This window comes from Lissotriton helveticus, chromosome 1_2 (assembly GCF_964261635.1).
Source record: "Lissotriton helveticus chromosome 1_2, aLisHel1.1, whole genome shotgun sequence".
Classification (NCBI taxonomy): Eukaryota; Metazoa; Chordata; class Amphibia; order Caudata; family Salamandridae; genus Lissotriton; species Lissotriton helveticus.
In genome coordinates, this window is record NC_136058.1 from 215,210,031 (window position 1) to 215,237,906 (window position 27,876).

The following is a 27,876-nucleotide window of genomic DNA, read 5'->3' on the forward strand; positions in this document are numbered from 1 at the left end:
CTGCCAATGAGCTTATAAAATGATGTTTGTAATGTAAAGTGCAATTTTTCTGAAATGCTAATAAAAAACAGATTTGACAAAAAAAACAACAAAGAAAATGACCTTGTGCTGCTGCTTTACATGCATTAAATGAACCTTAGTGATTTACAATGAAACATCTGAATTATTTTTTTAAAAAAGTAGCTTTTACACCAAAAGGACATACGTGGCAAAATCCTTCTTTTAAACTTGCGTGATGAAAACCAAGCTGATTCCAAATATATCTCAAAGCCCCTGCGCTTTCACCGTTCCTTCCTCATTCGAGTCATGTTTCTCAAACGAAAAGGTAAGAAAAAACTCCTAAAGAGAGCAGACAGGGAGAAACCTGAAATGTTATTCAAATCATCAGAGAGGTTGATTGAAACCAGAGCACTTAAAATAATCCGGTTAGTTTGTTTGACATTTTTTTGCAATGTGTTTCAAGTTTTTCCTACATCAGGCTTCACATTTTCGACAAATAAGAAGCATAATGGTAATCATAGCAGAACGACAACTCCAACAAAAACGGTTTACAATAATTTATATCAGTTCATGAATTACTGATAAGTGTTAACTATAGGTGTGCAGATATTGCACATGATTCTGCTGCCCCCTTAAAAAAAATTGAGTGCATTAATATACGTAGGGATAGTGGACATCTCTAAATACACAGCTGGAGTACTCTTGCCATGGCAGGTGTAAAGTACCGCGCCATGGCAACGGAAATTCATTTGTCCACAGATATATAAATCTAAATGAAACAATAGGTTCATGTGAGACTTTGCGTAAGATGTTGATAACCAATAGTAATTTAACAATGACGAAGCAAATTAGCAGCTATATATCACTGGTTTCCCTATATGTGGGACATGGATACATATGTGCAGTTGTGATTTATTTGCTTCGATGTCATTTGCATAGGAAAAAGGAAAAAATTGGTGCTTATGGAGGATGAAGTAGGCCTACCCCCTTAAGCTGAGAAAGTTGAGCACATGTGGCGTCCTTTATTCGGGCACTGATAAGGTTTATACTGCCTCTATCCATGCTGAATGTTTTAATATATAGGGCAGATTTGATACTCCATGAAGAATGCACTCCCATAACTTATTAGAAGGGGTTCATTAGGTTTAGTTTGATGTTCTTATCCTTGAGTGAGATTAATATCTCCACCTGATCCTAAAAGTGCTCTGAATTTTTCCTATTCATGCCGGAGTCCTTTTCCAGTTCAGATTATTTATTTATTTATTTGCTTTCTGGTACTTGTAGTGCTGTTTATTCATTATAAAAGCTGATCGAAACAAACACAAATTACAAAGAAATAACTGGTGTGCACCAGCTTCTCACACATGGACGTGAGTAACTTGTGAGCTCTGTTACAGCGAGGTGAGTACATTCATCTTACTGCAGTAACACCAGCTCTCAGGCTACAGTGCTTTCTCTTAAAATAATATATATACACACAGCGTAATGCATAATAAAGCACATTACTTGTTTTTGATAAACAATGAAGTAACCATGAAGTGGAGGAGGCAGGTTCCATCTGAAGGATAGAGTATTTTTAAATGAAAACAGTGGAAACCAAGCTTTGTTTCTCTGAATAACAGTATTTTGATAACATTGTTCATGATCCTTAAAAAAATGTGAGTCCCGGGTATAACAAGATCTTCTTGTTTCTCAGGTAAACGATGCCCATCGACTGTGCATCAGTATCTACGTGGACAATGATATATAGTTGTATTGCACTGGCAGCAGTGTATTGCAATGATTTATAATGATTTGTGTAGAAAACCTGTTGTGCTCAGAAACAGTTTGCTCCAAACAGACCGTTCCTATGTATTTTTGCAGTGTCTTTGCTCTGCTCAGTTTGGCAATCAACTGATTACCTGCAATGTATCTGCTTTACACCCATCTGAAAGTTATAGTTACAGATGAAGCCCATTGTGTGGTTGCCATTTCTGGCATCAACAGGACTCCTCGTGACCTTGCAATATTTATACCAATAAACATCAGGACTTAGCCACACAGCATCATTATATAACAATGCATATCCAAACAAAGAAATGACTCTGTATCCAAATCGATTGATAGTGTCTAAGGGTCAGGAAACATAGAATACTTACCCACCAAACCCCAGCTTTTACATTTTGTATTAGCAATACCTCAAAATTATATTTAGTTTGAATGGCAGGACTCTTGGATTTAGCAACCAAACGTGTCTTTTATGTTCTAATGCATATATTGATTTGCTAATCCATTACTGTTCATTTAATTCACATGAAGCAGTCAGTTGTAGGTAATTTTTGTGTTTACATGTTGTAGAGTCGCATATGCTGAATTTTCAATTAGTGCTCTACCAAAGAACAATACGCAGAAATAATGTTGTTAAGAAAAGATCCATGAAGGAATAATCCCGCAAATGAAGGGGATGATGTAATATGTCCCTCATGACAAATACAGCCATTTTTACAGCCACCAATTTCAATGGGCCCGATTCACAGAATGAATTTAAGACTCAATCCTAAACTTACTACTATTTTGGTATTCACAGAATGCACTTACTACTTTTAGTATTCACAGAATGAATTTACTACTTTTGGTATTCACAGAAGTTAGGATTTTGTCTTAAGTCTGTCTTAAGTCTGTCTTAAGTTTGTCTTAAGTCTGTCTTAAGTCTGTCTTAAGTTTGTCTTAAGACAAACTTAAGACATAATCCGAACTTCTGTGAATACCAAAAGTAGTAAGTTCATTCTGTGAATGCCAAAAGTAGTAAGTGCATTCTGTGAATGCCAAAAGTAGTAAGTGCATTCTGTGAATACCAAAATAGTAGTAAATTTAGGATTGAGTCTTAAGTTCATTCTGTGAATCGGGCCCAATGTGTGTAGAAGGGTAATCATGAGCCTGATTACAAACCCGGGGCCTCATTTATGAGGCCTTGCGTCAGTTTTGCGCTTCCGATGCGTCACTTTTTGTGACACATCGGCGGCGTAAAACATGCCTCCTGATGCGCACTATTTACAAAGTGACGCATCTAAGCAGATGCGTCACTTTGTAAACCCCTGCGCTACATTATACCTGCGTCAGGTATAATGTATGCAGAGGGGGCGTTCACCCTCAAAAAGCCTCGTAATAGTGACGCAGTGAAATCTATGAGATTTCACTGCGTCACTTTTAGGACGCTGTTGCGTCAAAATCTTGCGCCTGCCTCACAGCAGGGGTAAGACTGACGCAAGCCCTTTCACATGGGGCTTTCCCCATGCGAAAGGAAGCATTGCTGGAGTTGCGTCACTTTTGTGACACACTCCAGCAATGCGTCACTTCTGCGCCTACAGATACGTCAGAAATACTGACGTATCTGTAATGATGCATCATATTATAAATATAACGCATCAATCATGTCGCAAGGAGTGCGCACTGAGAAGTGACGCATCGCTGTTTTCACGCAGCGATGCGTCACTTTTCATAAATGAGGCCCCCAGGATGTGACCATTTGCGTGAATAGCTTGCAATGGAAACCAACCACTGCCTTTACCCTGACAATGTCCATCCATCATGAAAGCTAAAGAGGACGCTTCCAACGAGACTCAGTTACAACCCCACCCAGAGCGGTAGAAAATATGAATGGTTTACAATCACAGTGGAGATCACAAATCATTGATGCATTCCTGTGCAACGTGTAAAGGTTATGGGAGTACCTCTTTCCTGTTTCCAGTTTGGAAAGGGTCATGAAAGCCATTTCATGTGTCAGGAAGAGTTTCACACGTTGCCAAAAGGTGTGTGTGGTCAGAAAGCTTATAAGCTGCAAGAAACTACAGTACATGTGACCATATCTCTTTGAGGGGACCAGGGCACTATTCACGTTTTGGAAATTAGCTTCTTTTGTATGGTATTTCCACAGAATCTCCCTTCCAAACATGGTTACACCTGATTGGTTCATTTAATTTACATATAAGTCCCTAGTATATGGTGCTACATGTACCTGTAAAGATGGGGCCCTAGGCCCGCACAATGGAAATAACTGAGACATGGGACACCAGTTGGGGATGGTAATTCTGGCCTCGAGCAAGTGCGCTCGGCCTCTTTTATTAACAGAGTCACCTGACCCAGTGACGTCTGTGGTGGGTGGGTGTTCAGTGTAGGGTTACACTTAGGAACAACTAGACTGTGTCCTGGCAGGACACTACATCCCTCCCAAAATTTAATGAAAGGAAAAGCGAATGTCCAACCTGCAGAATACCAGAAATTTACAGCCCCCAACGGATTCTCTTCAGGCGGCCGGCTGGGAGATGTCAAAATTTCTGGACTGCAAAGTCAATCAGATGAGCTTCACCTCAGCGGTGTACTTCAGATCATCCTTGTCTTGCTGCGTTGACGCTTATCTACAGTGTTCATCACTTGGAGCATCGGGAGCAGAATGGATGTGACCCTTGAGGGGTCTCGCAGGTGTTCCTAGTCCAGTGGATGACAACGCTTGTTGGTTGTTGGAGACGATTGCGGCACTGCCTGCGGCGCTCCAATGGGCCAGAGATGCTTCACCACGATGCTGGCCTTGCTGCCTCCTTGCTTTCCGGGCATTCCTGCCCTACGGTGAGTGTCACTTTGTTTTGTGTGTCTTTCCACTCTCCGCCTCTCCGCAGCGAGCATCGACCTACTTTGGCTGGGGGGGGGATTGAGGCGCAGATACCGGGCTCCTGTTTTCAGCGGGTGGGCTCTGCTTTAGTTGTTCACTTATTGTTGTGGTTGTGCCGGGCACACGCGTTGGCAGTCTCTATGCTTGGTGGTGCGAGGGTCCTTTTGGTGAGTGCGGGTAGGCTCCGCTTTGTCACTTCTGCAGAAGTTGTGCACTACGGCAGTCGTGCTCCCTGCCCACCACTCATAACATCACGGTGGCACTGCTCGGTGCAATCGCGGGTGGGCACCGCTTGCTCTATAATCACAAGGGGGGGTCGCTTCAGGCTCGCGCGGCCCCTCCCGCCTTTCGCAGCGTCCGAGCTCACTTACCCCACCGCCGCGGCAGCTTTAGTCACATGCTGAGCAGCAGGGGGGACAGGCAGGCCACGGGTGGGCTCCGCTGGTCCTGCTTCAATGTTTGTTTATTGTTGGTCGCTCGGCACAGCGCCATGGTCATGCGGGTGGGCACCGCTTACCATACAGTCACAAGGGGGGGTCGCTTTGGTCTTGCGTGCCCCCCAGGCATTTTATATCGCCCTGTCTCACCTCCGGCCTACGGGCCTTTCACTTCGTCGCGGGTAGCTCCGCGTTGGTTGCTGCGTCTGTGGGGCATTCAGTCCCGGCTCGGTGGTGGCCGGTGCGGGTGGGCTCCGCACGGCTCTCTCTTCACCCCAGGCAGGGGGGCCACACGCTGTGCACGGGAGATGCGGGGTCGGCTCCCGGTCACCTCCTGCTTCGTGTTCTCGGCCCAGGGCTTAGCACACACCCTGCGGGCCTCTGCTGAAGGTCACTTGCTGTTGGGGGGATTGATCATGGCACGGGCAGCATGCCCCTCCTTTTTCCCCCAACAATTTTCTTTTAGCTGGCACGCGTGGCATCGCGTTACCGCCTCGTCGCCATTGTAAAGATGGGGCCCTAGGCCCGCATGATGGAAATAAATGAGACACGGGACACCAGTTGGGGATGGTAATTCTGGCCTCGAGCACGTGCGCTCGGCTTCTTTTATTAACAGAGTCACCTGACCCAGTGACGTCTGTGGTGGGTGGGTGTTCAGTGTAGGGTTACACTTAGAAACAACTAGACTGTGTCCTGGCAGGACACTACAGTACCTAGGGCTGCAGCCAGGGAGGACCTGGTTTGGCAGTTTGGGCTGGACTGTTCCCATGAGGCACAGGGTCAAGACTGATTTGCATATGATGGGTGCATGGCCAACTGCCGGGCATGGAGGGCATCAGCTGAAAGAGCTCCATCCCCTATCCTGACAAATAGCAAAATATCCTGGTATTTACTTGACCTGAACGGCTGGGTCGCCCATCCTGTTGTAGCAGACCACTCCTGGACCAGGCGACTGTGTTCCTGAATGCCATACATCAGTCGAATCCTGACAAAGAGTACAAAGATCCTGAACGGCATCGGAGCCATGGAACAATGAGGGGAGGAGACACGTCCCTAGCGAGGCCGTTCCGCTGACCTTCTGCAATCGCTGCAGTGCATACGAAGGCCGTGGGTGGTGTCGCCAAGAAGATTGTGCCCATCGTGCCTGATCGGCGGTGGTGCTATAGAAACCTGCGGTGAGCGTTTGATTTTCCGGCACACGGCTCATTAACAAAGGCAGCGGAAGTAAAAATGGGTGATATGGGCGGGACGGGCCTGAGCCGGCATTGAGGAAGGTGGGGAAGAGACGCGCCCTGATAAGTGTGGGAGCCAGTACGGGGAGGACTGGCGCTGCGGAGCATGGAGTCGGCGGCCGCATTAACCCTCCCCCCCTGCTTTTGGTATATTTCGGCAACTCTGTGGTGAGCTTCAGTTGTGAGGCAGAATTGAGGAACTGCGGGGGCGCCCCTGGTACAGAGTCGGACATTGCGGCACCCCACTGCATATGGGAGAATGCGAACTGCCTGCGGCCATTCTGCAGTGTACTGCATTTGCTGCCTCTGTTTGCTGTGGGTGCTGACCTTTGCTGCACAGACCAGAGCGCTATTACTGGGCCCCCATGTGCCGGCTTGTGCCCCTGCCCCCAGGATTAGCGACCACAAATACAGAGATTGGTGATGTCCTCCAACTGCTGTTTGCCCTGATTGTGGAGGTGTGCAAGGGATCAGGCTATGACTACATTGACACTGTCACTGCTGGGGATACTTTATTACTCATTGGCGGCACAGGGGCCGGCATTCCTGACGGTGGGAGCGAAGGGTGCAGGCTCAGCGCGTGGATAAGATTCAGGACCTGTGACCTGTGGGACTTGTAGCTGCAGACACCTTTTTTTCTGACGAGGACCGGAACTTGTTTGTGGGAGCCGCACTGTTGGATATAGTGCCCTGGTGGCCCATCGGGTGACCACCCTGGAGCAGAGGTGGACGGCGGAAGCTGAGGCGCCATGAGATGCACCACCAAAAGCAAACAGGCGGATGCAGCCGCTGGCGGCGGACTGCAGCTCCCATTTGACAGTGACCCCTCCAATGCCTCGGACAATGACGTGATAATTCCCACTGGAACGGATCCGCATGAGGCGAAGCTGGACTTAATATTGAAAGAAATACGGGCCTCGCGGACGGCGCTTCAGGCACGTATGGGAACGATGTCCACCAATCTCGGCCTACTGCAGACAGATCATAAGAAACTGGACGATAATGTCAAATCGAATAAACTGGCACTAGATGATCTCATACCCCAGCAGACCATGCACTCCACTCAACTCAAACAATTCCAACGTCAATTGAAAGGCCTGCAGGACAAAGTGGATGATGCAGAAGGGAGGTCCCGCCGCATACTTAGTATGCCAGAGCGTAGCAAGGGATCCAACCCCGCACAGTTTGTTGAAGACTGGTTAAGAGATCATGTGGCGACGTAGGGCCTAACGTCCTTGTACAGTGTGGAGAGGGCGCACCGAGTGCCTCCCAGACCTCTTTGACCAGGCGCACCACCCCGCTCACTGATAGCTCGCATACTACATTACAAGGGCCACGATACAATCCTACGAGTTGCCAGAGAAAATGCTCCCATACGCTTCAAGAACAAGACTATCTGTCTCTATCTGGACTTTTTTTTTTTTTTTGCAGAGTTTTATATAGGGCGAACTTGACCCGAATCGGGTTTCAGAGGGCTTTACATAGCACCAGTTACATTACAGGAGGACACACATTCATTTTGGTTAGGCACGGGGAGATTAAGTGATTTGCCCTGAATCACAGGCTATTTTAGCTTCATTACCGAGACTCGAACCCAGCTCCTTAGGTCCGAGGTCGAGTGCCCTAGCCGTCAGGCCAACCCCGGTGGTCCAGAAAGCTACAGCTACTTTTTTGGGAGTCAAGAAGACCCTGCGAGCACTCAATTTGAAATATGCACTGCTCTTCCCTGCTAGACTGAAAGTTGTTCACAGACAAAAATCATATTTCTTTGAAAACCCAGAGGAAGTGGCGGACTGGCTCGAAATACCTTTTTCACCGGACACTTCTCAGACATCACTTCCTTCAGGACAGCTACGGCTGGCCTCTCCAGTACGATCTACCGGACTACACAGACTGGGATCTGGCAGCTCTATGAACACAATGGACCACCAACATCTGAACAGATAACGAGCAGCCAGAAAGATGCACTCCTGATGGCGGCGGCGCTGGCTGCTCACGATGCTCAGACTGCGGTGACCTCGGAGCACACTTCGGATGGGGATACGGTGCGGTCTTACTCTGAAACTAGCATAACGCTGTTCCCATCGACTACGGCACAGGTTGCCAAAGACTTCTAATGTTGTGGTCGGTGGTCCAGGAGTGGTAACATATACAGAGAATGTCCAATGTATGCTACTGTTGGTGACTGCTGTAATGGGTCTAGTATAACTAAACTGTACAGGGAAATATGCTAATGTATCCAGGACATTTTCAAATGGGCAATACGTTGCCTCTACGAACTGTCACAGGTCTGGCCTTTACCCCCAGGCGATTGCGATTAGGCATTTACTGTTTGGAATCCATGTTGGATGTTTGTTACAGGTTTGGTCCTCTGATGTTTCCCGGGGAAACCTAGAATTGGGGAATGTATATGTTAACGCATGCTCGGCGCAGAGACAGTTTATTTTTACAGGGATTTGGTTTCCACACATTGCATGGCTACTACACTTTCTGCACCGTGATGGCATTACATAACAAATACACTTACTGCACCTGGAAAGTGAGGGGCATGGGCTCTGTCCATAAAAGGCACTGTATCTTTGCACAACTAAATAGAAGGAAGGTTGCTGTAGCTTACCTACAAGAAACCCACCTTAATGCTGATGAGGTAGCCAAGCTGCAGAAGACGAGGAGGGGGCAACTGTTTGCTACTATGTACTTGGCTTAGGGGGCGGCGGGTGGATGCGAAGCAATATCCCTTTCAGACTCCTAGAGCAGAAAATAGACATCAACGGCAGATATGTGTTACTTCATGGACTGTTGGACGGGCTCATTTGGTCATGGGTTGTATATATGCACCAAACATTGATCAAGACAAGTACCTAGCTACACTAAGCGCAGCGTTGACAGACTGGACTCAGTATCCTTGGGTGATAGGAGGCGACTTTAATGCTGCATTAGATGTCTACTTAGACAGGTCCTTCCCCCATTGCATGCTACAGAAAGCAAAAAAACAAGCTGAGGCACATAAGAGTTGGACAGAGGGATGGGAACGTCGGGACGCATGGCGGGCAGAACATCCAGAATTCAGGGAGTATCCCTTTTATTCACCACCACAAAGGCTACACACATGGAAAGATCAGTTCCTCAGTTCTGACACCCTGTTGGGGTCCATTACTTCTGTACTCCATATGGGTAAAACCTTCTCAGACCATAACCCGGTGGAGTTAACTGTGCATTGGGATAAGATTCCAACTCCAATTCCGACTTGAAGCTGCAGCCCATTACGCTGGAAGACCCGGTCTTCCGCCATGCCCTGTCTGAGGCGATTGATCATTATTTTCTAGGAAAATGCAGGATCTGCTAGCACTCGCCAGACGGAATAGGATGCCTTTAAAACGGTCATCAGGGGAGTGGCAATAAGACAGGAGTTCGAATTGCTGTAATAGAATGGTTCACGAAGCTAGGGGGTACCTTGGAGGGGGAGGCCTCGGGGATGAATGAACAACTGACACAACTAGGGGAGGCCAACATTCAATACGCTGAACTACTTGAGGAACTACTTGTCATCAAATACCGGCTGTATATACAGAAACAACACACACAGGCGGATAGATCAGGGCTGCTGCTAGCATGGTTGGTTCGTAATGCCCCTCCCCCGACACCCATATTGGAAATCCGGAACAGTGTGGATGCTGTGCTGAACACGCAATTAGACATCAATAACTCATTCAGGGACTATTATGAACAACTCTAAGGTCCACTTCCTGAACTTACTGGCGTTGATTTAGAATCCTTTTTCGACGGACTACGCCTACCACAACTCACACAGCAACAACGTGACGAGCTAATGTGGCCAATAACGGGGGCAGAAATTCAACTGGCGATAAAGGCTTTACCGCGTAATAAAACCCCAGGGAGTGATTGCTTACTGGCCGAATTTTATGCGATGTATGTATATATCAAGAGTCGTTGGAGGCGGGTGGGCTCCCTGCTACTGCCTTGCAGGCATTAGTGATCTCTTTATTAAAACCGGGGAGGGACGGTTTACTTATTTCAAGCTACAGACCTCTATCACTTCTGAATACGGACTATAAGATTCTGAGCAAATTGTTGGCCACTCGCCTCGGTCAGTTTATCCCTACACTAATACACATTGATCAATGTGGGTTTGTACAGGGAAGAAATACGGCACCCAATATCAGACGACTCCACCAGGTCATGTTGGACACACTTGGCACAGGTACCACGGAGGGATGCATATCACTTGATTTGAGACAGGCATTTGACTCTGTGCGCTGGGACTATATGTTCTATGCTCTGGCACGGTTTGGTATACCAGTCGAATATATAGCATGGGTGCACCTATTATACACAAACCCCACCGCACGGGCGTGCATTGGCCAGCACATCTCAGGACAATATACGGTGGCTCTGGGAACCAGGCAGGGCTGCCCCTTTTTCGCCATTGTTGTTTATCCTGGCTCTTGAACCGCTTCTGCAAAGACTCCGTGCCTTTGCAACCTGTAAGGGAATAGCGCGGGGTCGCACATCTCACACTGTTTCAGCATACGGAGATTATCTCATTCTTTATATCAAAGACATGGAGGCTGACCCGCACCCAATGCCTTCCATATTTGAATTGTTTGAAGACCTTTCTGGACTGTCTATTAATGCTGATAAGTCGTATGAGTATTTCTTTGATGACTCGATGAGGAGCGGTCCCTTTCAGTACGGCCCCTGGACATTTCAAATAGTGCTTGATCCTTTTAAATATCTTGGAATACAGATTTATCGCAATGCCATGGACCTCTTAGATGGCAACTTATCACGTGGGATCGCTGCGCTCAAATCTCAAATCCAATTCTGGGACTCACTGCCCCTTTCGGTAGCAGGCAGAGTGGCCATCACGAAAATGGTGCTGCTACTGAAGCTCCTTTATTATTTCACCAATCTACCTATCCTTGCCCCCTCGAGGATCTTTAAAGTATTGAACTCTCTGGTGATAGATCTGGTGTGGGGCAATGGGCCCTGGTGTATTAGCCTAGCAAAATTGCAATTGCACAAACACATATCCAGATATATACGCATCACATGGCCTCTGGGTGATACTGAACCGAAGGCGAATGCCCTACTTACCATGCAATACCTAATGGGACACGGAGCACGACTGACAAAATGGCTCACTCACGGTATTCGCACTGAGACGGCGATCTCCTTACGACTGTTGCACGACAGATGGGAAGGGGACATAGGCCGTGAGTTTACAGTTAAGGAATGGGACACTATAGTGGGATACTGTCTCGTAATCCTAGATTTAAATGTATCTAATTGATGTTGCTACACAGAGCCTATTTAACACCACGCAGATTGAGCACTATGTTTCCGGGAGCAAGTGGTACCTGCCTGCGCTGTCATGCAGCCAATGCGGGATTAATAGACATGGTATGGGATTGCCCTCGACTAGGGTACTACTGGGCGACAGTGTGCAAACTACTGGTGGATGTACCCCCGGTGTGCCATACAGTCATCTTGGAATATTGCATACTGGGACTAGGGCCTAGTGGAAAGAAGTGTAATCCCTCCTCCCGATTTGCTAACCTTGCGCTCCTTCTGCCAAAAAGAGCCATACCCACACACTGGAAATCCGCTCGAGCCCCGTCCATACCGGACTGGCATGCAGAAGTGGTGAGATGGGGAAGGGCTGAGGGGGCTGAACTAAAAAGAGAGGAGTATAGATGGCTAAGGAAAACACCTATCTCGCTGAGATGGAATGCAATGCTGGAGGAATATGCTGCGATAGATATATTATCCTACTAGGGTGTACTATTAATAGAGATTGGGGGATTGGGGGTTGGACCACTGCTATGTGACGCAGGGGCTCCTTACATTATCCATGGGATGCCACATTGTATGATCCACATGACTGCACAATGTACCTAAATCAGATGGTGGAACCAAGTTGCACTTGAATCCACTTGTGGAAATGTGAAAATGCTGCTATAGATACTTATGGTTGGGCATGCGGGGAGGTAGGGAAGGGTGGGAAAGTTTTAGTTGAGTTGTTATCAACGTATTGAGCGCTGATAGATTTGGTTGATCATGACTCCTGGTATGGGTATGGGAAAAAAAGCTGGAAATTATCCATACTTGTTTGCAATCGGAGATTCAATTACTGATTTTAAGACTACTGGCAATGTCTCGCAAAGATTCTCATAGTGCTTCGGCACGGTCACTGTGTATTCTTCTATACTGATTGCAAATGTATGTAAGTATGCCATGTATCACTATGATACTGTATCACGTTATAATGCCTAAGCTGATTGTTGTGTAAAATCAATAAAAAAAAAAAAAAAAAGACTGATTTGCATATGACCCTTTCTAAACTGGGGTGGCATGGTGAGCAAAAGAATGATATATTTAACCCAGATCTTTTGACTAGGTGTGAATGGTTTGAATTGTCCATCAGTTGTGTGTCTTTTGCTTTCTCGCCCTAAGTGCGTCAGCTATGCCCAGACGTGGGTCCTGGGCTCACTGTGCCACTGGAATCAAGCTATCCTTGCTGAAGAGGGGTGAAAACGGTCCTTTGATGCTTCTTTCTGGTCCAGGGAGGACCTGGTTTGGCAGTTCGGGCTGAACTGTTCCCATGAGGCACAGGGTCAAGACTGATTTGCATATGGCAAGGTCTAAACTGGGCTGGCATGGTAAGCAAAAGAATGAGGGATTTAACCCAGATCTCTTGACTGGGGGTGAATGGTTTGATTTGTTCTGCACCCCGTCCATCAATTGTGTGTCTTTTGCTCTCATTGTGCCATCCACCAATGTAGCACTGTAAAACACTTTCAGGCCTTCTACTGCAGCCTGTAGTGCAGTTTTCAACTGCCATTTCGACATGGCAAAATACACCCTTTGCCAGACCTAAGGCTTCCTTTTAAATAGGTTTTAGGTCTGGCAAAAGGCTTAGATCTAGCAAAATAAACCTTTTGCCAGACCAAAGCCATCCTTTTAAATAATTATAAGTCATCCCTAAGGTAGATCTTAAGGGTCATAGGCGAGGGTGCATGGTATTTAAAAAGTAGGACATGTGTACCTACATTGTACTTGTCCTTGCAGCGAAAAACTGCTAAAGATGTTTGTCCCTATAGCAAGGCTAGCTCTCCTATAGATTAACACTGGACTACCTTATTTCACTTCATAACTAATGATATATTCAGTTTTTTTAGCAGACTGAAAAATACTTCTTCCACTCATTTGAATTGTAATTTTAAATAATCTTTAATGATGAAGTGGGATTTTAAACTACTATTCTGAAAATGCCACTTTTAGAATGTTGGCATTTTCTTGACAAACGAAAAGTGCCTGTCTGCCGGTGTCCAGTGTCACATGACTGCAATGACTCTTCTTTGTGGTGATGTGGCTGTTGATAAAAGGGCCTTGGGTATGGGGAAGGTTGTTCCACTCCCTGGTAGGATGACCTGGGGGGTTGGACTCAGCCATTCCTTAACTTCAAATGGTAGCCTGAGGCATGTGTCCATCCCCTTCCTAACTTCTGAAGCTGCTTGCCCTGTCACTGGAAAATGGAGCTCACACCTAGGCCTGCCCACCCATTGGTATGCTACAGACTGGAGCCAAACACAGGGGAAGTTAAAGAACTGACCAGAGTCTGTTTATGTTTGCACAAAGGGGCTTATTATGAATCTGGTGGTCCACAGACTGCCAGACTCCAGGGGCGCAGCGATGGCGGTCTTCTGACTGCTCTATTAGGACCAGGGTGATTGGGCCATCCTGGGACCACCGCAACATCTAGGGATTAGAGAACCCTGCCAGTGGAATGGCAGACTTGAGGCTGCAAAATGCTTGGTGAGGCCCCTTTGGCCCCGGCAAGCATATTACGAGTTTGACTATATTGGATATTAATAAAATGCATGTGAAAGTTTATAAATAAAAATGAATGATCATACCACTTCAAAAATCGGAGGAGCTGTTTTGGAGAATTGAACTGACCTTTTTCAGCAGATTAGAACAACTCTATGTGAGAATAAGGAATGAGAGACTCAGGCTGGTCCCTAGGGGGTATTCATAAAAGCTCTTGGATTGCTTATCACATTAGCCTTAGCACTATCAACAAGTACATAATAAATATAAATAGGTATCACTTTTTTTAGTTTGTGTTGCTATATTTTGATGTTGTACTTATTATTTTTATTTTTATATTTGGTGTGTAAGTTAAAGATAGGAAAATTAACCAAAACTTATGAATTTCAGTGATTTTTAATTTGTCACCATAATTACAGTTTAAATGTGTGTTTTCTTTAACTGTGGGCAGTGAACTCCCTAAGCAAAGTAATGGGCAAAAATACAATGCCAACCAAAGGCCCAGTAAAGCATTATAGTGCAGTGAATATGATAGTATTAGCTCTCAGCTGAGCGGGGAGGGCCTGCCCCTTAAGGAATGTTGAGGCCTTTGGTTTGGATTGTATTTTTGCCCATAACTGACTGTGCCTAGGGTGGTCCTCGGAGGATGGGACCACCACCGAATCGTTCAGCATGATGTGCTCTTGGTGTTCAAGGCATCTGCTTGGTTCTCTCCCTAGGTTAGGGAGAACCCCAAAATCATCACCTCTCTTCCTGCTTGCTTTATTTTCATTTTCACTTTTGTGAGATGACTATTTGCATTTTAGCATGTAAAGATAGAGGTATTTGTTGTTTAATTAAAGATACTGCTTGCTGTATTTTCATTGTCACTTTTTGAGATGACTCTATGCATTTTAGCATGGGAGGATAGTTTGTTGTTGTTTTACTAAAAGTATGTGAGATTTCAGTTTTAATAATTGGGATGAGAAGAGGGGAGTTTCATCACAAAAGTGACCTTCGAGAATTATCAGGCAATGGGAGAGGTGATGATTTTGGGGTCCTCCCTAATCTAGGGGGAAGACCAAGCAGATGCCTTGAACACAAAGAGCATATCATGCGCAACGATTGTTGTGGTCCCATCCTCCTCGGATCACCCGAGCAAAGTTAAGGGCTAAAACACAACGCCAACCGAAGGCCCAGCAAAGCAATATGGGGCGAGAATATGGGGCGAGATTCCAGAGTGCAGTGAATAATATTATAGTATTAGCTCTCAGCCGAGCTGGGAGAGCCTACCACTTGAGGAATGTTTTGATATTGGATACTATAATATTCACTGCACTCTAGAATCTTGTCCCATAATGCTTTTCAGGGCCTTTTGTTGGGATTGTATTTTTGTCCATAACTTTTCTCGGGGTGATTTTAGGAGGATGGCATCACCACAATCGTTTAATTTTCACTTTTGTGAGATTACTATATTATCAAAGGTATGTGAGGTTTCTGTTTTATTAATTTAAATGAGATGGAACGGATTTGCGGAGCAGTGTTTTTGTTCAACTCCCCAGAATTCTGTGTAGTGGTACTCCGCCAACTATGCCCACCCTTAGTTTTCCTGTTAGATTTTTCCATTTAAATTACTTTAATGTGTTCAAACTAAGGTTCACTTTTTGTATGTGAATTTCTTTTTTTTATATAAAATGTATTACATTTAACTTACATGAAAGTGAACTCTAACCTGCTGCATGTGGCTTCTGTCTGTAAGCATCAGGACTGGTTGACCACAAGGCCATGCCATCCTGTGTATAATTTCTATTTTTTAGTGTATTTTGGGTTGAGAACTCACACAGGTTCTTTACCCCAAAATGGACAACCCTTGGAATTGCAAACTAAAACACCATTAGGCCATAATACTGAAGAGGAATTGTCAGTTCACTTAGGGTAACAATAAGAGAGCGCTCTATCGATAACAGTCTGGTGAGATATGATAGCTTAAGGTCCCCTTGGAGATGTTCATTTATGTTTTTTTTGCGGCAATGAGTGAGTCTTAATTAAAATTACTGTGAGACTGAGTGAGAATTACAGAAGTTTAAATTCAGGAAATCAACTATCATGGAAAGATATAAGTTCATATAGAGCAGGACTATGAAACAGCTAAATTTTGAATGTCAAAAAGTCATTTTCAAATGAGTAATCTTCCAATGATGGTGATCAGCCCATGCAGGGCATGATTGAGTTTCAATAGAGGATTGGAATATATATTCACTGTTAATAATTGATGTGATGTCTTGAAATTAATAGTGTTATAATTATATATATCATGACAGTGAGGATTTTGAGTTTTGGAAGAAGAATTTAGGGGCATATTATCAAGGGGGTTTATCTCCGCTTTTTTGGCTTTAAAAGCCAAGAAAGCGGAGATAAAATTATCTCCCTATTACCTAGCTGTCGCTAACACCAGTTAGCGACAGCTAGTAGGAGATAGCGACCATCTTGGGCCCCACTTTGCATGTCAGTGATATTTATCACTAATGACATGCAAAGTGGGCGTGCCAGGATGTTAGCGACTGGAAACAGTCGCTAACATCGCTATCTCCTATTACCAACTTATGGAGATATTCGCGCTAAGCGCGAATATCTCCAAAAGCTAACACCTGCCCTGAGCAGGGTATGCTCAGACGTGAGTCCCTTGCTCACTTTGCCACTGGAGTCAAGCAAGCCCGGCTGAAGACGGCTGTAATGCCAGAAACCGGACCTGGGAAGCTTGATTTCGGTCCAGGGAAGACATGGCTTGGCAGATCGGGCTGGACTGTTCCCATGAGGCACAGGGTCAGACTGATTTGCATATGGCCATGTCTGAACTGGGGTGGCGGAGTGAGCTAAAGAACGGTGATGGATTAAACCCAGATCAGTTGACTGGGGGTGAGTGTTTGTATTGTCAACGCTCCGTCCATCACCACCTTTGGTTTTTCTCTGAGCAGTTCTTAGCCATGTTATCCAATGGGAGGTGGATAACATGGCTAAGAGCATTAGCTCAGTAATGCATGAATATCGCTGACTCTTCAGCGATAGTCATGCATTGCGGCCGATTTTTATCGCATTTGCGATAGACCTTGGTAATACCAAGGTTTATTTGCGATAAAAATCGCCGCAGCTCAGCGGTAAATTTTTGTCTCTAACCAAGCAATAGCGATAATTATCGCTATTGCTTGGTAATATGCCCCCTAGTGCTTAAGAACGATGACATATCAATGGTGATTTATCTTTAATGTGAATACGGATGATTTTACCTATATATTTGAAACATGTTCCATTATGGCACCCGGAAATACACCCATGGTTATGTATTGAACGTTTGTCCTCTTTCAATGAATTAATGATGACACAGGAAGCTGCATACTAGTGTTTGTTTAGAGTACACAGAGGTGCTACTACAATGCTGAATGTTGATAAAGGTGCAAGCCGAAATGCGTCTATTTTACATGTAACTTGTTTTATTAAACTATGGGGCATATTACCAAGCAATAGCGATAATTATCGCTATTGCTTGGTTAGAGACAAAAATTTACCGCTGAGCTGCGGCGATTTTTATCGCAGATAAACCTTGGTATTACCAAGGTTTATCGCAAATGCGATAAAAAACGGCCGCAATGAATGAATATCGCTGAAAAGTCAGCGATATTCATGCATTACCGAGCTAATGCTCTTAGCCATGTTATCCACCTCCCATTGGATAACATGGCTAAGAACTGCTCAGGGCAGGTGTTAGCTTTTGGAGATATTCGCGCTTAGCGCGAATATCTCCAAAAGTTGGTAATAGGATATAGCGATGTTAGCGACTGTTTCCAGTCGCTAACATCTTGGCACGCCCACTTTGCATGTCATTAGTGATAAATATCACTGACATGCAAAGCGGGGCCCAAGATGGTCGCTATCTCCTATTAGCTGTCGCTAACTGGTGTTAGCGACAGCTAGGTAATAGGGAGATAATTTTATCTCCGCTTTCTTGGCTTTGAAAGCCAAAAAAGCAGAGATAAACCCCCTTGTTAATATGCCCCTGAGTTATTTTCCTCTCCCTGGAGTGCTGGCTCTTCTTGGGAAGAAGCTTGAGCTGGATGTAATTCATGGTTCCACCACAACGTTCAAGACAACACCCACTCCAGAGTGCTGAGGCTTTACTGGTGGTTCGTGTGTGTGTGTGCGAGAGAGAAATCAGGAGCTGTTTGTAGTGCCTCCCTCCTTTTGCTCCCATTTTTGGATTACTAGGTGTGTGATTTCTGCCTTTGACTGTGCCCTGGCCTCTGCTAACCCAAACCCATGTCCTGTACTCTGATTAAAAGTACATGGTAATTTGGTATAGTTGCAATTGGTACAGGCAACCTATCTGTAAATCCCTATCATATGGTGGGGCATGTAGCTTTAGAAGCCCTGTAGAGTTAATGCACTTAAGTTTGAACTACTGTGGTTCCTGCTTTCATTTTAAAAGCCAGCCCTGCCTTGCATGCCGCTTTTAAATTGATCGTATATGCAAATTCGACTTTGGAATTAAGGTACTTTCAAAGTCTCAAACAAATTTATTTTTACACATACGTCACCCCTAAAGTCTCTCCTAGGTGCCCCAGGGGTAAGGTGCCGTCTAACTATAAGCAGGGACATTACAAAATATGTTTTATAAACACTGCTGAGGGCAATGTTTGTTTTTCCACATTGAAGAAAACTAGCTCCATATGCTAAATTTGGAATATTTTATTTATGTATAAATATTGACTGGAGCAAGCTAGAAATGTCTTACAAAGACTTCCAATGATAGTTATGATAAATCCAACAAATTGTCACTGGTAAATGTATATTAACTCTTACAGAAAATATTTTACAGAACTTTCTTTTCTGTAAGCCAAAATCGAGCCTTTAAGCTGCACTCTCCTGATTAGTCAGCCTCTGCCGGCTGAGCTTAGCTGTCTTAATGAGGTATGAAGTGGCCTGCTAGAGAGACAAAGGATTTCCTGTGGGTGGAGTTCTTCTTTAAAGGGATATTGCCATTTTAGGAAAGCACAGGCTCACCCCCACATCCTGCACCCCAAGCCACCCAGGAGCCCCTGTAATTAAATTAGTGAAGGGTTGGAAGGGGAGTGTTAGAGAACCTTAGCCATGCCAGTGGGTTGGCTTAGCCAAATCTAGATATTCAGGAGAGACTTTCTACATTTTTGAATTTGGAAGAATAGTGCTTTCTGGGACAAGGATATGCCACACTTTGGATAAAGTGGCCACACCTGAGGGTGGCACCCTGTATCCCATTGGTCAGGGGTGCCCATCACTTAATAAATATGGAAGAGTTGCCATTCTACTCAAAGGTACTGCCTAAACCAATGAAGAGAAGAAGGAATGGCCTGTGGATTCCTGATCTACAACCAAAGGGCTGCACTCTGAAGGACTGCACCTACTGCACAATCTGGTACTACAGCCCTAAGGACTTTGCTTGGCTGCACAAGGATTAAGGAGTGGACTCCCTGCAAGCTACAGGTTAACGGAGTCTACCTGCATCATCTCCACCAAGAAGTCCTAATCCTGGAGTACGTCCAGTGGACTTTTAAGGATTCGGCCACATACATTGATGGAATTGTATTCCCAACATCACAAGGACCATCTCTGAGCTTCAACACACTGGTATTGCTGTTTTGGGCATTTTAAACCCCCCAAGAGGCACTACAGGTTGTTCCAGAAGTTTGGAGACGTTTGGAGCACTTTTAGGAAAAACTCCATAAGGTGACCGATTCAAAGTCCAGACTCAAGCTGACTATGTAGAATCGTGACACGGCCTAGTTTTCAGGCACGTCCCACTAAAACTTTTGAAGCTCAAGACTTCCAGAAGTTGACCGGGGCTCCTGCTGAACCAATACGACAAAGCCACTGCAAATCTAGCCTGCTGGAGTGGCCCGCTCAACATTGAGAGAAAATCCTCCAGAAAAACAACTGAGTGCGACGATAACATTTTGACCGAGGCCTCCATCTTAGTGTATCCGACCAGGGCTCCATCGCAGTCAGCCTCAAACTTTGATTTTGTCCTGATAAAGTGAGACCAGATATTCCAAGTTGGTGCTATTGGTTTTTAAGTACCAGAAAGTCTTTTTTCCTTTTAAAATGGATATCTTCGTTTTGTTGTTTTGGTGTCTATGGGTTCCTAAAATATATCCTATTTGTATAAATAGGTGTTGGTGTTTATTGTGTATTGCATCTTAATTATTTAATGTATAGGTGTTTTTAAATGCTTTAGACAGCTGCAGGGTGAGCCAAGGGAGGTCTAGTGACGTTTATTTTGCTTATGTACGACTCAATTAAGACAAAGAGTATTAATCTAACCAATGCCATATTTTTATTAATTAATTGGTACTACAACATCTTCGACCCAAATAATACTGAGGTTATTAATAAATTTAAAGAGGAGATCGATAATGCTGCAGCAAAATTCCAACCTCGGTGTATAATATGGGTGACAGATTTTAATTGTACCGTCTGCCCATATAGCTCACACAAAGTATGTGGGGTAGCTGATACAGAAAATCATTCTGTCCCACATTTTAAGTATACACCGCAGGGAGATGCCCTGAATACTATTATACTGGTGAATGATCTCTGTATGGTGAACACCCTGGTTAATAATCCCTCAGTGCAGTTTCCAACCTATTAGGGGGGAGCTAGTGCGAGCACAATTGATTTTATGCTAATTACTAGTAAATATACATGGTTGGCTGATAGTTTCACTGTTGAACCAAACCCTGTGAGTGACCATAATCCTCTGATTCTCTCTATGAATGTTACAGCACAGAAATCCATAGTGGATGAGTGTCCGATAAAATATAATCATAATCAGGGAGTTATGCGTAAATGGAATCTAGTAAACTCAAAGCAATTTGAGGAGGTCATTGTTAAAGAAAATGTAGGCACATTTATGACTTGTCTAACCGTCGACTCCCTCCTGACATAGTAATACATGGGCATATGTATGAAACAATTTCGCCTTCACAAACGATGCGATTCGCTAAAAAACAGCGGTTGCGAATGTGAAATAGAGAAACGCGATGTATGACACAATTTAGCATTGCAAATTAAAAAATCACAATTTTTGCAATTTCTTATTTTGCAAGGCCTGAAATCTGCAAATTTCTCTGAGAATTCGCAGTCTGCAATATACAGGCTGCAAAAATCGCAAAAAGAGAAATCGCAATTTAAGTATTCACAAAGGAATGTATGAAAAATTAGCAAATTGCGATTTTTGAAAACTCACAATTTTGCATTTAATTATTACCACCAAGTCAATTCAGGTGGTAGCCAGGTTCAACCTATATAAACAGGCCCACAATGCAACAGGGACTTCCACAATGGCAGCGCTATATGTGATAGCCAGAAGGCTGCAAATTTGGGCTGCAGCACAGAGGAGGATGCAACAGGAAAGTATCTTCAGAGTGCGCATCATTCTGTTCCAGCAGACTGAGGAGGAGATCCATGAGAAGTACAGGCTCGACACAGAGACCATTTTAGAATTGATATAGGAGCTGAAATCCCATCTGGAACACCCAACACGCAGGACCCAAACCAATCCCACCCATGTGCAGGTCCTGTGCTCACTGCAACTACTGGCCTCAGGGAGTTATCAAGGGATGATAGCAGTGGCAGGTGGGGTCTCACAGAGCGGCCTGTTGTGCTTCTTCCATGCATTCTTACATGCAATAGTAGAGAGGCTACCACATCACATACAATTCCCCAGCACACAACAGGCATTAGAGCAAACAAAACTGGACTTCTACCAGATTGCACGATTCCCCCACGTAATTGGCTGCATAGATGGGACCCATGTGGCCCTCACACCTCCTTCAACCAATGACTATGTATTCAGAAACCGTAAATCATACCATTCCCTGAACATACAGGTCGTCTGCAATGCCAAACATATCATCAATGCCATTGTAGCAAAATACCCAGGCAATACTCACGACTCTTTCATCTTTAGACATAGTGGGATACACAGACATCTCAATGCTGGCGAGTTTGGTGAGGGTTACCTGCTAGGTAAATGCATGGCACACATCCCTACATACAGTACATCTTTGGGGGGTGGTACATTGACTCACCTGTTGTTTCCATCCCTGCAGGTGACAGTGCATATGCATTGCGGGACTTCATACTGACCCCGTACCTAAATCCAGCCAATGCAAGGGAGAGGAGATACAACAGTGCACACAAACCTACGCGCTGTGTAATGGAGTAATAGAGCGGGCGTTTGGGATCCTGAAGAGCTGTTTCTGCTGCCTTCATAAACGCAGAGGAGCACTCCAATACAGCCCTGAGACCTGCTGCAAGATTATGATTACCTGTGCAATGCTCCACAACATAGCTATGAGAAAAGGCATTCCAATAGAACTGATTGCCCTCCCTTGGGTCCACAATTGCTGCACCCTGTCTCCCACTGCGCATTCTTGGATCTGGCACTGGTGGGGTGATACTGCTCCTGCTGGATGTCTCCTCACTCTCCCATAGCCCATGAGTGCTGGGTCACCTGCTTTTGCTGAATGCAGTTGTTCAACGGCAGTGGTGACCTGCGCCAGGCCTTTTGCAACGTCGCAGCAGCAGTGGGACATCTCCATTTGCATGCTAATGGTGCGACGTGTCAGCTGGCTTGAGGTAGTGTACAGGCGGTTCACCGCTTTGGTGTAGCTGTGCAGACGGTTGTTTGAACGTTGGGAAGCCCTGTGCCTGGCTGCCTGGTCCCTGTTTAATGTTGCACAGAGTTCATGAATGGCACCTGCCATGCTCATGATGCCCTCCCCATGTAGCGCATACTTTTGTTCATTGTGCACAGATATGGAGCATGCTGTCCTCCAGTCGTGCAAACACTGTGGCATCTTCGTCTGTGGCAGAACTGGTCCTGACCCTTGGCCTGCGTCTCACTGCTCCTAGCTCCCTAGGTTGGGCTATGTGCTGTACACGCACCTGGAAAAAACAACAAGTGATGGACTGAATGTGGATCAATGTCACACACTCCCCCAGTCAAAAGATCTGGGCCCAAATCCATCGTTTTTTTGCACTCCACACCACCCTGGGTCAGATAATGGCTTTATGCAAATCAGCTCTGACCCTGTTGCCCCATGGGAACAGTCCAGTCCAAACTACAACAGCCATATCTTTCCCAGACCGGAATCAAGCATCCGAGGACCGGACCGGTTTCGAGGTAACACCTCTCTTCAGCCCGGCTAGCTTGACTCCAAGTGGTGTGGAGTGCCTGGGACCCACGTCTGGGCATCCCCAGCGCACTTAGGGCGGCAATTGCAAAAAACAACAAGTGATGGACTGAATGTGGATCAATGTCACACACTCCCCCAGTCAAAAGATCTGGGCCCAAATCCATCGTTTTTTTGCACTCCACACCACCCTGGGTCAGATAATGGCTTTATGCAAATCAGCTCTGACCCTGTTGCCCCATGGGAACAGTCCAGTCCGAACTACAACAGCCATATCTTTCCCAGACCGGAATCAAGCATCCGAGGACCTGACCGGTTTCGAGGTAACACCTCTCTTCAGCCCAGCTAGCTTGACTCCAAGTGGTGTGGAGTGCCTGGGACCCACGTCTGGGCATCCCCAGCGCACTTAGGGCGGCAATTGCAAAAAACAACAAGTGATGGACTGAATGTGGATCAATGTCACACACTCCCCCAGTCAAAAGATCTGGGCCCAAATCCATCGTTTTTTTGCACTCCACACCACCCTGGGTCAGATAATGGCTTTATGCAAATCAGCTCTGACCCTGTTGCCCCATGGGAACAGTCCAGTCCGTCCGAACTACAACAGCCATATCTTTCCCAGACCGGAATCACGCACCTGGGTCACATGCTGCCCTGGCTCTACCTGTACATCCTCCTCCCCTGTGGCCTGTGTTTACTACTCCAGTGGTGGCAGTGGTGGCCGTGGTGGCCGTGGTGGCACAATGGTGCGCTTCCTATGTGGGACAGGTGTGGCCTCTGTGTTGTCGTCTGAGTACCCATGACCTGCCTGGTCATCCAAATGTTCAAACTCCGCTGTCTTCCTGTGTCCTGGCTTGTGCTGCAGATGGAAAGGTGAATTTATGATTTTGTGACATTGTCTGCATTTCTCACTCAATAAAGTTTTCTCCATTTTTATCGGCTAAGTGCTATCTCTCACTTTTCCCCTTTACACAAATTCACATACTGCGTTCACATTGCTATGTCTCATTGCCCCACTGTTATGCATCTGACTACGTCTCCCATGATGCATTGATGTGTGTGCTGAAAAATGTGGACCGGAGTGACATGTGTAGTTTGTGTGTGGTGCATTCCTGACTGTGTGAATGGGATGGTGATGTGTGTGGCTCCATTTGGCATGCATCCTACCTTGGCTGGTGGTTGCAGGGTCGGAACTGTCTATGTCAGCCACACCACTGATGCTCTCGGACAGGAGGGTTGACTCCACCAACTCCTCATGGGGTGTTGAGTCGGTGACAGTAGATGTTCCGCCCCCGGTCTTGTTGGCCTCCTTCTCCTTTGACCTTTGGCGCATGTCATACCAGCGCTTCCTTAACTCCTCCACTGTGCACTGGGTCACACCAACTGCATTGACCTTTTCCTGTATGTCCAGCCAGATCTTCCTCTTTCTTGCCAAATAGAAGTTCATGTTTGCACACCATCTCCTCAATAAGCACCTCCTGCTCCCTTTTGCTAAAATTGTTTTTTCTTTTTCTTCCTGCACCCTCCTTGTCCTTCTGTTTGTCCTGTGACTCAATTGCAGCAGTTTCAATGCTGTGCTCACTCCTCTGCCTCTCCTCTCAGCCTCTGACTCTGCCTCAGGCAATCAAGTGCAGCAAATCACTCCCACTTCCTGAGGGGTGGGGGCTTGGTCATGCCCTTTTTGGTCAGCCCACACCCCAACATCAATAAAAAAAGAAATCCCTGATTTCTAGTGGGCTTTCTGCCTGCCCCCGGGGGGCAGATTGACTGAAATTTCTCTGGTGGGACGGGGGGGGGGGGCATTGGCATGCCCTTTTTGGGCATCCCCACCCCAACGTCAAAAAAAAGAAATCCCTGTTTTTTAGTGGGCTTCCTGCCCCCCCGGGGAGCAGATTGAGGGCTACTGCCCCATCTCCCCAGAGGGGGTGGAAAGACTGACATTTCTGTCGGGGGTGGGGGCATTACCATGCCCTGTTTGGGCAGCCCCCACCCCAACGTCAATACAAAAAATCCCGGGCAGAAAGCCTTTTGTGCCCAAAAGAAAATGGGGAAGCAAAGGCCCTTGCCCAAGGGGCAGCTCCCCCCTCCCTGGTGCTAGTTGGTGGATCTCTGTCCTGGGGTGATCCCCAAGCAGGGATACACTAGGGAAGGGTCCCATTGGAAAGGGGAGATTATCTTCTTTCCAACGATACCCCTTCCATCTTTTTCGGTGCTCGGGGGCTGAGATAACCCCACAAGCACCGAAACTGGGAAACTGAAACTAAGTTTCAGTTTTGTTTTCATTGTAATGACGATTGCTGGCCATGCGGTCGATCACCATTAGCACACTAGAACTTGTGCTCATGACAGTACCATTCGGTAAAGCGTAGCATCAAATGAACAATATTCTCAAATGCTTTGATAAAAGCAATTTTACATACTTAACAACATATAACCAATTCACAAAAATGAACTTTTACAATGCAAACATTATGTAATGAGAGAGCTGATGATTTTTGGGTCCCCCCTAACCTAGGGGGAGCACCAAGCAGATGCCTTGTACACAAAGAGCATAAACAAAAAGCACATTTTGTTGAACTTCAGTGGTGATCCCATCATTTTAGGACCACCCCAAGCACAGTTATTGGCAAAAAACAATCCCAACCAAAGGCCCTGCAAAGCATTATGGGACAAGATTAGCAGTGGCAGTGAATATTATAGTATCCAATATCAAAATAATTCTACAAAGAGCTGCAGTTCCACTGGTCGTCCCTAGATGTCCCTCACAAGTCAAATGCAAAGCATTGAAATTATTCCACTGGTCGTCCCTAGATGTCCCTCACAAGTCAAATGCAAAGCATTGAAATTATTCCACTGGTCGTCCCTAGATGTCCCTCACGAGTCAAATGCAAAACCATTGAAACCCTTTCATCAAGCATTTGCATTTGACTCGTGAGGGACATCTAGGGACGACCAGTGGAACTGCAGCTCTTTGTAGAATTCTTTTGATATTGTGTACTATATAATATTTACTGCCCACTGTAATTTCATCCCATAATGCTTTGCAGGGCCTTTGGTTGAGAATGTTTTTTTTGCCAATAACTGTGTTTGGGTTTGTCCTAACAGGATGGGACACAACTAAATCGTTCAATAAGATGTGCTTTTTTGTTTTCAAGGCATCTGTTTGGTACTCGCCCTAGGTTAGGGAGGATCCCAAAATCATCACATCTCCCACTGCTTGCCACTTTTTCAGATTTGCTATTGTGAAAGTACTATATGCAGTTTAGCATATAAAGATAGCAAAGCTTATTTTATCTTATCTGGTCATGTACAGGAAGCTTTTTGCAATTATAGCCTAGTACAGACAAGTACACAGTGTCTTCAGCTACGCTGCGTGTAGTGCTGCTATGCAAACTATGCCCAGGCTTAGTTAATATTCCACCTTTCTATTGTTGAGGGTGTGACACTGCAGGCACTTGTTGAATAACACTATCTTACTCAACACTGTTGGGACTTCCAAGATTGTTCCTCTGTGGATTCTGTGCGTTGAGTGGCCCTTGCCAATATTCTCCTTACTATATGTGGGCATGATATGATACCTAGTGAGCTTGAGACATAAACTTTCAATTTGGTGCCTGGTATCACTGATCTCAACTCCTGATAATAACGGAACACAAGCAAAACACCATAACACTGACAAGTACTTTTTAGCAGACTGTTTCTATGGCTATTGCCTCCAATTTTATTTTTATAATCATAACTCACTGTTGTGAGGAGGTTTTATGTAGGGTCAGCATTTGAGATATCTGTTTGATCCACAACTGTACCTAGAAATCTGAGTTGAATTCACCAACATTTTTTGTAGGAATTGAAGTCGCCTGAGTATTGAGCCAAGGTAAAGTTGAGGCACTATACTTGACTAAGTGAGAACCAATGCATTTCACTCCTTTAGAACATTGTGTTATGGTGTATTGGTGCAATCACTACTGTTAATTGATTTTGACTCTGGGATTTTGTCTGTGAGCTGCAAACACTTTTGGATTGAGTGCTCGGCTGCATTGTACACACTTGGGGCCCGATTACGATGGCGGTTTTCCCGCATCCTCCGGGCCGGAGGAAGCCACCGCCGGCCCGGAGGATGTGGGAAAACCGCAGCGGACTGATGGATTAGGATGGCTGGGGGATCGTTTTTCAGTCTTCAGCTTTTCCGCCGCGGTCGCCTCCCGTCCGCGGCGGAAAAGCACTAACATGGCTAGCGGTGTCTATCAGACACCACCAGTCATATTAGGATGTCTGGAGGAACATGCCTTTACACAGCGGCATTTCCGCCGTGCAAAGGCATTCAGATTTTTGTTTGGGGGCCCGTTGCGGGCCCCCAGGGGTGAAGGGGGGTGGGGGGTGCACATGGGGGGTACCTATGGTACCCCCCTGCATTTGCCTGCGCAAAGCGGCAGGCACCGCGCGGTGCCTGCCGCTTTGTGCATGCAAATGCACAACTTACATTTTTATCATTGCAGCGGGTG